Below are 11,974 nucleotides of genomic sequence, written 5' to 3'. Positions count from 1 at the left end.
GACTTGACCCACCGTGACCCGATTCCAAACTCTCTCTTCCTCCCTCATCCTCTTCCAAGTCCGCCCCCCTCCCCCCCCCCTCTTCCAAGCTTGGCAGCTACACGACAGCCACCCACCACCATCACTGGATTCACCACCGTTGTCCTCTCTCTCCCCTCCAATCCCTCCGTCCCTCATCTCTCAATTTGAATCGGTGCTAACTTGAACTGACTCGGTACTTTTTACTGGGTCGGACTTGGTTCGGATTAGTCCAGGCCAGACCTAGATTCGGATCAGTTCAGGCACGGTGGACTCGGTATCAAGTCGAGTCGAATTCGGATCAGGCCTATTTCAAAAACTGATCGAGTCAGATTAGCCCTAGCTCGGTTCAACTTGACTCAATGCCCAGCTCTAATGATAATAACACCCACAATAGAAACCTTCCAAGGGCCACTATGGTGGTTAATTTCCATCCATCCAGTTACCAGGGTCACATAGATATACCTGGATAACGAAAAAACACTAATATCCACTTGGTCCAAAACTTCAATGGCCGCTAAAAAGTTTTCAATGGTAGATATTTAATCCCCACTGTGTGGTCCGCTTGAGCCTTGAAACTACCTCAATTTATTATTATTATTATTTTTTTTGCTCTAACACTAAAATAATATGATAAAATGAATAAACAGTATGGATAAAACCCATACATCACGATGGCCCCTCAGAGATCCTGTCTGTTCCCATTTAGGGACGGGTGGGGTGGTATCCAGTCCACGTCCTAGAATAAGGGACGAATTGCCTGGACCCACTACTTGACTAAGTTCCTGCAATAGTCTAGGTAGGGCCACTGTGATGTTTGTGAGAAATCCGCTCCGTCCATTCATTTTATCAGTTCATATTAGGACTTGAGCCTAAAATTGAGGCAGATCCAAAACCCAAGTAGACCACAGCAGAAAACAGTGGGGATGGAACGCCCACCCTTGAATCATTCATGGGCCACCAATGGGACTCCATGATCCACGGTCAGAGTATGCACAAATTGACCTGGGGCCCTGAGTCTGTACTGCTTTAGGGCTACAATCCACTGATCATGATCATTGATTCGATGGACACCAAAGTAGAAGAACCCATGTCTGGAAAATCTCCTATCTTAGAACATCCGAGCTGCGAAAGAACCCTTGGTACTTTTTTTTTTTTGGGTTTTCTTTTCTCTTTTTCATATTTAATGTGGAGAGTTGTTGAACAGGCCACTAATCAGCGGGTAAGGACGGTCTGATGAGAGAGATTTCATGGGGATTGTCCGTTCATAGTTGGTTCCATCATATCAACGGTCAGTATCAACGATTTCCATGGCCCACACTTCTATCAGGACTGTCCAGAGCCCGTCTGACGAACAACCTAGATCTTGCGTCAAAGAGGTCATCCAGGCTCGAGCTTGAGCCGAACTCAGATCTGGAACATTATCATCATGGGCCGGGCTCAAGCCTGTCCGTTTTGCCAGTCACGGGCCCAGATTTGAGGTCCTTGGACTGGCCTTGGGCAGACCTTGGCCCTGCCCATCTGGTAGGAAACCCCTATAGGTCGAATATGGACGGTTTGGTGGACTTAGAAATCCACTTCTACACGGTAGAATGGTCTAGCCCGTATTTCTCGTACGTGCTAACTAACACGTGTGAGAGGAGAGCAACAAAAACATGTACGTTAGAACTAATCATGCACATCGACTGATCATAACCTTCCAATCGGAGGATTCAAATGTACGGATAAGAAAAAGTCTACGTGTATAAGTTAGACAGGCAAAGCTCTCTTGACATGTGTGCTAGAATTCTCGTGTGAGTTTGGAGGTAGGGCTTCTTTCTAGAATCCGGCGGAAGAGACAGATCTCGATACATTTTGGTCATCGTTACGGGAAAAAACTTGGACCGACGTATAAGGAAATGCCAGGTCAGAACTTAGCAAGCTCGGCCTCGAAGAAGACCAACATGAAGCAGGGCTGGCTTCTTAGTTTAAGTCCGAGGTAGAGTAACATGCCCATAAGAGTACCATTTCTTTCGGTTCAAAGATATCCAGAGTTTGTTAGGAAACCTGTTCTCCTATTTAATTAGGAAGGCAGCTCGGTATAATCTAGGTCAGCTAGGTCAGTGTGGCTTAGGTGGGCATCATCCAGGTCAGCCTTCTATTTCCATCTAAGAGAGATTCGGTCGAGATCTTCTCCTAGGATCTCGAAGTATCATCCTATTGAACTGAGAACTGATTCTATCTAAAATACTGCCCATCAAAAAAGGAAGATCCGTTCCATGCTACTGTTTCTCATAAGCTATAAATAGAGAGGCCTCTAATAATGAAATATACGCATACTCTCTAACTTAAAACCCTTCACTCGACTAGACCCAAATTTCCTACCTTAGACATCGGAGGGTCCCTGTACTAGGTAGGGTCTATTTGTTTATCCCTTGTGCAGGTACACGAAAGTCCAAGGAAGAGTTACAAGATTTCTACATCACCAGTAATGTTTACCGCAGCCGACACTTTTGTCTATCAAGAATATACCCAGGTTATCAATTCTGACAAGTAGGGCCCTTTGTTTCGTAATCCATACCATTTATCTTTCGAGTTTCACTATGGATGTACCCCTTCAGGAGATTTTTAGGACATAGTCCATCTATGGCGGGGGAAAACAGTTCAATGGTCTGGATTACCTAATTATGGGTCCTTATCAGAATTGGATACTCATCTATAACTGCGCGAAGAAACTGAGCAGGTAATCGTATAGTTGCTGGGCCCAGCTGGACTGAAGTGTGTACAATCCCAACCCGGCCATGAGCTAAGAACGGAATATGTAGAGCCATCTCTCTATAGTTACCGTGGCTGGCTGACTGATCACTCTACACCGTCCATCTAATGGCCCCTACTGTGAATGGAAGATTGATCAACATACGGATAGATGGGATGATCCTGGACGCTTGATCAGTTGTCTTCAAAGGTACAGTAAAAGATGAAAATCGTTAATGGTCGACACTCCATGCAGGAAAGTTAAGAAAAGCGACGGATGTGATCGCATGGATAGGTTCAAATTTTGAAACATGGACCGTCCATGACAGGTCCCACTGAATGACCCACCAGATTGACAGCTGACAACACATCTCCCTGCCTTATGTAATGTGCAGATCAGATGGCTCGAGATCATATTCGGGTTATGTAGTCTGTATAAGGGGATCTATGATTCCCTCCAAACCATGGATAAGATGGGCCCCTTACGGATCGCCCATTCAACAAAAAAATCCCAGATGGTAACATCCTACCCACTATTTGGAGGGCTGGCATATGGAAGGCTGGGAAAGAAAATACAACATCAGTCCACATTCCACCACGAAGGGCCATAGGTTCCGTCTGCTCTAAAATGATGAAAGTTTCAACACGGATTGTTTCAATGGTCCAGATCACCGTGCCATCCTTTCATTGATTAGAATCGTTGGAATCATGAGCCCCATGCATGCTAGTGAAATTCAAGGATTCTATTCATTGGAAACATGGTTCACCGTGGGAGCTGTCCATATAGGTGCAATTTCATTAATCAATGGTCAGGATCATTGTATCGTCATTTCAATGGTCCAGATTGTTGGAATCATGAGCTCCATCTAAGTGAAATTCTAAGGGTGGGATATTTGGAAACGTGGTCCGGTGGCACCCACACATACAAGTGAAATTCCATTAGTAAACGGTCCAGATCGCTGTACACTTCAAGGTAGTTTCCTCCGTTGCGCCCACGCTTGTAATTGAAAATCCACACTCAACGGTCAAGATTGATGTCGAATTTCATTGTCCCCTGTTCACGTAAATATTAGATTGGTTAGGCAGCATGTATTCTGGAAATTCGTGGAGATTTCAGTTCTTTGATACGTTAGGTGGCTAGGATTTGGATTTGGATTCTTCCTTGATACTGATGTAGAGCAGGTCGCGGACAATTACATGGCCAAGATGGATCAGAAAAGGCCCGGTTGACGACAGAAGTGATCCAGACCATCGAACCTTAAATCGGGCGTATCTTGCAATCCGGAATGAGTTATCTGACATAAAATATATGATTTTGGGGTAGAACGAGCTACTGAAGCCAACCAACCCCGCTATGCCGGGTTGCGCAGCCCGGAATTGCGAAAAACCCCTGGATTGACGGTCGTTTCCCTGTTTTAATTTCGTTTTTACTATAAATAGTAAGTTTTAGTTTGATTATAACTCTTCATCCGTTGGGCTTTAGGAGTTGCGCCCAACGTGAAAAGAGCTTAGAATAATTAGGAGAACGGTTTGGTGAAGCCAAATAGGACACTAACTATTTTTGGCCGAAAACCTTGCGCACTAGTAGACATCACGACCGTCTATAAATAGTAAGTTTACTATTTATAGTAAGTCGCGGATTCTAAGAGTTTGAGTTGTAGTTTGATTCTAATTTCTTTCCCATTGCTTGGTAGCCCTATTTAAAGGGTTGTAAACTCATTTTTAATGATCAATTAATCAATTTCGAATTTATTAGAATTTATTTCTATTTTCTGCTTTCTTTTCCTCGTGGATTCGAAAAGTCTCTGTGAGGAGTTCAGAGAAGCTCCGTGGATTCGGAGTAGTTATCCTCATCACGTTCATCCCTGCGTCAGATACTTAGAAAAAGCACTTTTTGCACTCTTACCTAAAACCTAATTTGCAAAATCTTTTTAATTCCATAGGTTCTAAAATCTACTGAATTTCATAGGATTTTAATTAAATCACACTGCCAAATATTTTCTCAGTATTTTGGGCATTTTCTGTGCAAGTTATCTATCACTTTCTTGAATTTTTAGTAAGAATGAATTGGAATTGGATTTGGAGTTAAATAGGTGTATTTTAAATTCAAGTGGTTACCTTTTCAAATACATTCTTTTATCCTTTTGGTGTGTTTTGAAACATGGATGAAATGTTGGGATTTGCATTTATTGATTCCTTTATATATATATATATATAACTATGCCAAAATCGTGAATTTACGACGGATGAAATCCGTCGTAAAACCAAATATACGACGGATTTTGTCTGGCGCTGTTTACTGGGTCGTTTTTGTTTAATCTGCGACGGATAAGGTCCGTCGCATCTTAGCGACGGATAAGATCCGTCGTAAAAAATAAAAATGTCAAAAGATCGAAAAAGAAACCGTCGTAATTAATAACATTGACGACGGATAAGGTCCGTCGCTAATTTGAGGAGAGCGACGGACCCACATCCGTCGTTGATTTTCAACTTGTTTAGAAATTAGCGACCGATTTGGTCCGTCGCTAAAATATCTGTAAATTAAAAAAAAAATCTATTAAATAAAAAATCATCAGATTTTTTTTTGGAATCTTACACCTGATAGTCATTCAAAAAATAATTCATACGATTGTTTAATAAGAATTCTATTCACAAAATAAATCCTATTCATCAAACTAAAGGGTTCAATCATACTGAAAATAAACTCCCTCCCAAAGCATTATATGATACCTCATGTGAAAAATACATGCAAATGAATGGAATCCACTAAACATGATGCCTCATATAACAACATATAACCATTGACTTGCAAAAGCCTGCAACTCCCTAATGAAATCTAATATATACTTGCATACTTCTAGGAGACGGGAGCTTTTGATGGGACACTTCTTTCTTCTAGCTTGAATCCATAGCTTTGTCTACCATGGGAACATATTCATCAAACTCTGAGAACCCTGCCCTTCCAAATTAGAGAAGCATGTCAAAAACAACTGCTAGACATTGTCACAGTATTTCTAGAAGACGGAACATTATTTGATTAAATACAATTAGAAGAATAGCCTCATTGAGAGTACATGAATCTTTGAAGTGGTTTTTCTATCGATAAAAGACTACACTGTCCTCCACAGCAACCTAAAACCAGGGCCAGCATTGATGATAAACATTCGGCACAATGTCTGTACAAGAGCAAGTCCAATGTTACAGGCAAGCACTATCTAGATGCACATTTCCATTAACAACTCGAATTCCTATTTAATTTCTGGTCTGAACCAAATAATGATTATAAGTGACATCAGGACTCCATAATTAAGACTGCAATTTCTAATACAATTCTGCTTTATAAAACAATGTATATGGAAAGATGTTGGGCGAATCAAGACATACAGATTTCTTTTCTTGGCAATATCTGTTGGTGACTTCCTGAAAGCATGCCAAGGCCTACACAAATACAATTCTAGCAAATCAATCATGGTGGGTGTACATATCAATTCCCAAACAAGAATTAGGAACAGAGCACAACAGAGAAAATCAAGATTAGAAAACCTGAAGTCTCGTCTGTCTGAGATGTCTGACATCTGAGACTGGAAGTTACTGAAATTTAGACTCCTAAGCCTTGAAGTAGACTCTGATTCTGCAACTAAAATCAATAGAAGATAAAGGAATAAGAGAAAAATTTTGGATGGGATAAAGACAAATAGGAAGAAAAATCAATGAAATCAATGCATACCAGATCAGCTTTTTCTGAAGGATGGTGGGGTGGCTGAAAAAGTCAAGGTTCTCTCAAATTCCACTGTTATTTCTTGCAAGAAAGAAATACTAGATATAAGAGGGAAAGCTTGGAAGAGGATAAAGACACAGAAACTTCATCCAAAATCACCCCAAGTTTCTTGGGTGGGGTTATCAAATCCAGAAGTTGCTCAGGCTTTAGATACCATGTGTGTGGGACCCACAGTTGGGCGATCCAAACTGTTGATATGATGGGCTGCTCTTTCATCCCCCATCTCTCAAAAAGTCTTCAAGATTGGAAGACCCTATTCACCCAATCTTTGGCTCTCTTTTCCATTGAAACTGATCCTATATTTTTTTCTCAACTGTTCATCTCTAGGCAATCAACTGATTTTTACTATCTTAAAAGGTGGAAGATTTTTGGGAGCATGGTCCATCCACTGCAGGCTCAACATCTCAATGGCCTAGATCACCAGACAACAGGCCCACACACAAGGAATTGAAATCCTCAGTAAAATCCACATTTCCTGAGGCTCAACATTCCATAATTCCTCACATAAAATGCCATTCTTACATCCCAAGTTAAAGCTTAAAAGGATATTAATTCCTCACATAAAATGCCATTCTTACATCCCAAGTTAAAGCTTAAAAGGATACTAATTCCTCACATAAAATGCCATTCTTACATCCCAAGTTAAAGCTTAAAAGGATATCGAATTACCTAAGTTCAAAAAGCTATCTACAATATTCTCCTTTGTTGTTTTCATTTACAATGGGTAGTTATTTTTCTATTGTGTTGTCTTTTTCTCAGTTCGTTTCCTTGAATATGAAGTCTCAGCTAAAAGAAATGGGCTGCAATAAATTGATATTGGGACCATCTTGGCAGCATTGACATAGATTTCTCATAAAGATATTCCGTATGAGTTGAGTGAGTAGTTCTTGTGCCATCTGTTTTGACAGAGAAATTCAGATGTCTCTATCTTTCATTGAAATACCTTATCCACCACTAAAAATCAATGCAATTTTTAAATTCTCGAATTAATAAATCATTAGGTAAACTTGCCCGAAAAAATTTCGAATGTTGGGTACTGATTTCCTTAGAAAACTAACATGAATTACGGATCTAGTAGAGGGGCATTTGGAAAATTTAGCGCGTTCTTGAATTGAAGAGAAAAGGCAGTTTTGCAATCTGCAAGAGAGCTTGGTAATTTCTGCGAAATACGAAATAAGGCATGTAGTAAAAAAAATTTAAAAAAAAATTGGTAAAATGATTTAAGAGATTTGGTTGGATTTAAAAGCTAAAGAAATGCTTATTACTTACCAGAAGAATCAAATGAATCTTCGTCAGTTTGGCTTATGGTCTTCTCTTTGGATGAAAATATTCTTGGAAGAAAAGACTGCAAGCATCATGTATAAAAATAATAATTAATTAAAAACAAACCCACTGTTTCAAAATGAAAATAAAAGAAGCAGACGAGATTCTTCTTCCACCAACCAAGAAATGTTCCAGAAAATTGGATTCTCAGGAATTAGAATCTAAGAAAAACAAAAGCCCTCTGAAATTAGAATCTAACAAACAATAGAGGATATACCTTCCTGAAGGTCATCTCTAAAATCTCTCCTCCTTTCAATGGAGAATGAAAAGTCTAAACTTCAAATACAATCAGACACCCCAAAACTTGAAACCTGTTATTCATGCATAAAAGATTCAGAAGAAGAATTTCCAATGAAGAGATGGGAATTGGAGAACACCCAATTTGAACAAGTTACTTCTAACTGGAAAATACGAGAAAAAAGAAAGGGAATCCTTTCAGTGCCTCTAGATTACAAGCCCTGCAACCACAAGGCATTAAGAGGAAAAAAAACCATTAAAAAAGACCAAATAAAATTATAAATGCAATAGATTTCACAAACTTCACAGCATAGACAACAACTCAAACCAATTACATAAAAGTATGAAAATGATGTGTATATATACATTCATGAAAGAAAATCCAGTTCCACCAATCATAAAATGCTCCAAACTGCTTATTTTGAAATGGATAAACAATTTTGGAAGATGTGGTTGGCTGGTTGCAGCTGGATATTTGGTGCAGATTCTGTTTGGTAGTTTATGGAGCTATTACTTTATACAAATAAACTAGTAAAATGCATGTGTTGCATGTGAGTATATCTTCGTAATTACATGGACTAATGTTGTTGATTAGCTTAATACCGACATTTAAAAAAATCAATTCAATGTAATAATATGTAGAGTACTAATGGGAAGGGGAAGAGCTTGTCCACCGCTCAAGTGGTGTACATGTGCAGAAATTTAGAGCTTATAATTGTTGACTCCATTTTGAATAGAGATTGCATTAACTCCAATCAAATAAACTTCAGTCATAGAATTTAGACCTTCACCATTTTAACTTGAACCATTCTTTTGACAATGAGCACTAACTGAAAGAAATGACTAAAATTATTCAAACCAGAAATAGAACATAACGAGCCCCATGGGGACATTAAATGGAAAAAGGAAAATTCGATACACGAGCCTGATTTTTCTTCATTTTTCCTCGAGACATCGCAACACCGACTCTGCAAAGATTTGTTGCCTGAAAATGTGAAACAATAGTGCTATGATATTGCCAATGTTTTTGTATTAGATTGTCATGTTGCTGGTATGCTAAACTCAAGAGTCAAGACCTTCCTTTTCTTCATAAGTTGTATGATAAGCTTTATATCTATTAGATTTTCCAAGGCCACAGGCGTGTATAGGAGAGCTCATCTACAAGCTGGGGACACATGCAAAGACTACACATGGTGAACAACCAAGCTGACCATCTGGTGTGCCCCACTGCATAACCACTCATCCAGTAACAGGGTATGAAATGAATAGATAGCTGAAAGAACTTGTTTCAGAAGTCCATTTGTTTTGTACACTGGCCCACCTGATGAATTCACTGGCCTCATCATTGGGCCCTGGGAATCCATGCCATGGGCCTACCTGAGAGACGGGTCAGATCTTGTAGTGTTCCACCATGGGCAGGGCTATACACCCCAAACCTCTATATTCAACTAAAATCAGGTAGGCCATGACTGTTCATGCCAGATCCTCTATAGGTTTTTAAGAGAAAAAGATACATCTAACATACTTCTGTTCGGTGTGTTTTGGACCAGGAGGAGAGTATTTCAGATATCCATCCCAAGGAACCTTTTTAAGACCAGCTCGAATAGATATTATGTCCCTGACTGCAACAAGAGCCATTTTATCAGACAAAAGGTTATTCCAATTGCAAGAAAGAACCAACATAGACTTTCTTTTATAGATTAGAACAAAGAGTGACAAATGCCCAGGATCATCTCATAGGAATTGCAAGGCAGTAAAAATTACCTTTCTGCAAATTCTATTGGCGTCTTGCCAGGTTTTAGATTTTGAAGTTCCAAGTAGAACACATCACAAACAACAGCCCATGATATCATAAGATGGAGCAAATGCATTGTAATGATTGCCTGCAAGCAAATAGCTCAATGAAAGACAATAAGAATGCAGAATATAGATTTAACATGGACAACCTAAATAACTGCTTATTCGGCTAATTTCATTGATCCTTGTGTTTTGAAGATCCATACCTATTTGGTTTTGAAAATCAGTTACAGTATAGCCGCATTGGCCATGCCCATTATGTAATGCAGCATTTAACCAGTCCATTTCAAAAACAATGGGCCCATATCAATGCCGACCGGAACCATGGCCCAATGAGAAGAAAAGAGAGAGCAATGACAGATGGAATGGATTTTGGAATAAAAACAGGGATTTTGAGAGAAGCTCACCCACGGCATGCTTGAAATCCTTCAAAGATTCGGAGCTCACCCACCGGCGGAAGAAGAATATGAGAAACCAAGCAGAGGGGATTTGGAAATCCCTCTTCTGAAATGAGATATTTATTTCAAATCCGCAAACTGTGAGTTTTCCATAATTTAACACATCAATTACATTAATACCCATACATTTAAGGGACCGTTTAATGAATGATTAATATGGTTTTATATACAAAAAAAGTATAAATATTAACCATTAACAACTAGACCCATTATTTAGATGGTCTGGATAATTCTATAGCATTATCACTATTAATATGAATGAGTCACCACTGTTTTACATCAAACACAAAACTCACATATCGTCTCAGTTAATATGTAACGTCACTTGGGCTTTCCATCTGATAGTGCTCTACGGCCGCCACCATGATTTATATGTTTTAATCCATGCCGTCCATCCACTTCTCCATATCATTTTAGGGTTAATCCCAAAAAATGAGATCGATATAAATCTCAAGTGGACCACACCACGGGAAAACAATCAAGATTGAACGTCCACCATTAAAAGCTAGACCTTTGGCTACGTCCACCAAAAAATGAGTTCCATATAAATCTGTGTTATATCCGCACCGTCCATCCATTTTGAGATATCATTTTAAGTCACGAGCCAAAGAATTAGGCAGATAAAAATCTGTAGGGGACCCCACCACAGAAAACAGCGGGGAGAGTGATTCCCACCGTTGAAACTATATTAAGGCCCATCATAATGTTTATTTAAAATCCAACCTGTTCAAATGTTAAAAAAAAAAACAAAAAAAAAAAGACATGAAATAAGGGAAAACACAAATATTAGCTTCATCTAAAACTTTCGTGGCCTTTAGAAGTTTTTAATGGTGGGCGTCACTGTCCCACGGTTTTTTTTGTGTTGGGGTCCACTGGAGCTTTGGATTTAACTCATTCTTTAAATATTGCACTAAAATGATCTCTCCAAATGGATGGAAGGTGTGGATACAAAACATACATCATGGTGGGGCCCACGGAACTTGCTGACATCACTTCTGTAGCTAGTCTCGCTACTCCCCCCTGTGGGCCCCACCATGATGTATGTATTTTATCCATTATGTTCATCCATTTTTAAAGATCATTTTAGGGATTTATTCTAGAAATGAGAGGTATATGAATCTCAGATGAACCACACCACATGAAAACAATAGTGATTGGATATTCATCATTAAAATCCTCATAAGGCCTACTGTACTATTTATTTGACATCCAATCTGCTTATTAGGTCATATAGACCTAGATGAAGGGGGAAAATAAAAATCATCTCGATCCAAAACTTTTATGGCCCCCAAAATGTTTTTAATGGTTGACGCTGATTCAACACTGTTTCCTGTAATGTGGTCCATTTCATATTGGGATATACCTCATTTTTTTTTGTCTCATATTGTAAGATGATCTTTTAAAATAGATGGACGGCATGGATAAAACACATACAACATGATGGGACCCACAGAGCACCAACCGCCAGCCATTAGTTGGTGTTAGGAGTAGCAGCTAATCCGTTCTCCTTATTTATGGTGTGATCCATTTAATCTTTAGATATGATTCATTTTTTGGATAATTCTCTAAAATGATCTTGAAAAATTGATGAACGGTGTGGGTTGATCCCAAATTTTTGATAAATCCAAAA

Source organism: Magnolia sinica, chromosome 4, assembly GCF_029962835.1.
Source record: "Magnolia sinica isolate HGM2019 chromosome 4, MsV1, whole genome shotgun sequence".
NCBI lineage: Eukaryota > Viridiplantae > Streptophyta > Magnoliopsida > Magnoliales > Magnoliaceae > Magnolia > Magnolia sinica.
The sequence above is the reverse complement of the archived record's forward strand: the minus strand, read 5'-3'. Positions refer to the sequence as shown.